The following is a 1,937-nucleotide window of genomic DNA, read 5'->3' as shown; positions in this document are numbered from 1 at the left end:
CTTCCGAACTTGAGAGTCTAAACGAGTGCTACTAATTCTTATGGATAGAAGGGATTTGAGATGGAATAGCAAGAAAATGGAACTAATTGAGGGTATGGAATACGGTCACAAGTGAGAGAAATGGGAGATGGAGATGTAGAATTTGGGGGAAAGAGAGTGATGAGAGGGGTGCGGGTTAAGAAGCTACATACTTCAAAACGGGAGAATATAACCTCCGATATTGATTTATATCCGGTCTCTCAATTATTACCCATCTATATAACTAAATCATTTATTTATTTGTCGTGAGTTTTGGTTTTTACTTAAATTTTTTAATTTAAAAATAGTGATTAAACATATTTTTATTAATATAATATATAATTTTATAATATAGAATTATCTAAATATATTTATTATTTAAATATTATTATTTAAATAAAAATATAAAAAAAATTTAAAATTGAAATCTAAATTTTTATATGTTTTATTTCCATTTTATAGATGTTAATTATTCTAAATAATTTTTTTATATGTCATGTTATTTAAAGCATCTCGTATCATCAGTTTTTAGTTAACAATTATAAATAAACCAAATCAGTCGAGTTTGAAAACAAGAAAATCAATTTTGTAAATTAGTAAAAATAGAGAATTAAAATTATAATTAAACCTAATATTTTTAGAATTCATTTAAAATCAACATAACGGAGTAGAATTAAATGGAATAGTGAGGAATAAAATAAAATAAAATCAACATAACGAATTCTATTATATATATTTTAAATTGAATAAAATCAATGTGAGTCTTACATTTTAAAAATTAATTTTATATAAAATTGTGAGTTTAATATAAACTTTATCATTTAGTAAAAAAAATAAATTTTCTTAACACTCATTTTTTATTGTTTAAAAAGTGGATACAATAAAATTAGTTATCAATTTTTATTCTATTTTTATCATTTATTTTAAAAATTACTATTATTACATGCAATTAAAACATACTAGTTTTAATTTTTTATGGATACAATCCAAAACACGTATGTCTCTCCAAGACCAAAGAATTTGCTGCAGCCAAACTCAAACTTAAATTCATCAAAATTTTACTCAATTTTTTTTTTTAAGTTTAATTGAAGTTTTATTTCTTTTATTTTTACCGATTTACATAATTAGTTTACTTATATTAAAAATTGACAATTTTAGTCTCTCACTTAGATTTTTTAACTAAACAATGACGATTTAACATATTTTAAATGATATGGCATACAATTTCATAATATAGAACTGTCTAGATACATTAATTATTCAGATGTCAATAATTAAATTATAAAAATAAAAATAAAAATTTAATATAGGAGGACCGATTTTGTGAGTTGGTAAAAATAAAGGGGCTCAAACTACAATTAAGACAACTTTTTTTAAGCTAAAAATTTTATTAAAAAGAAAAGAAAAAATAAGAATTAGGAGACATAAACCTAACCTAGTAAAATAAGAAAAAAAGAAAATCCAAAAAAAGTATTCCTCAAATCATGCAGGTTTGTTGGTGCTTTGGAGAAAATGATATTTTATTATTTCTTTTTGTATTTTTTTTTCTTCGAAATCACCTCATAAAAGACTATTTTATAACAATAGAACGATTCTCTGCAAATGGCTATTTGTAAGACCCATAATTTTAAAGTATACTTTATGTATTTTAGTGTATTTTAGTATTGAACTCGGAGGCTTTTTAGCCAAAGTTATTAATATTTTGGAGTTTATATGACCAAAAAGATATTTGATGCCCGATTAAAATTACTCGTCGATAAATAAATTAAATTAAGTACGGTGAATCATTTACGAAGAATTTAATGCCTTATGGGTGAAATGGTAATTTTAATAAATATCTAGATATTTGGAGATATTTGTTAAAAGTAATTAATATATATAAATACATATATATATATATATATATATATATATATATA

This window comes from Cicer arietinum, chromosome 5 (assembly GCF_000331145.2).
Source record: "Cicer arietinum cultivar CDC Frontier isolate Library 1 chromosome 5, Cicar.CDCFrontier_v2.0, whole genome shotgun sequence".
In the NCBI taxonomy this organism is placed as follows: Eukaryota; Viridiplantae; Streptophyta; class Magnoliopsida; order Fabales; family Fabaceae; genus Cicer; species Cicer arietinum.
This window is presented reverse-complemented; position numbering follows the sequence as displayed.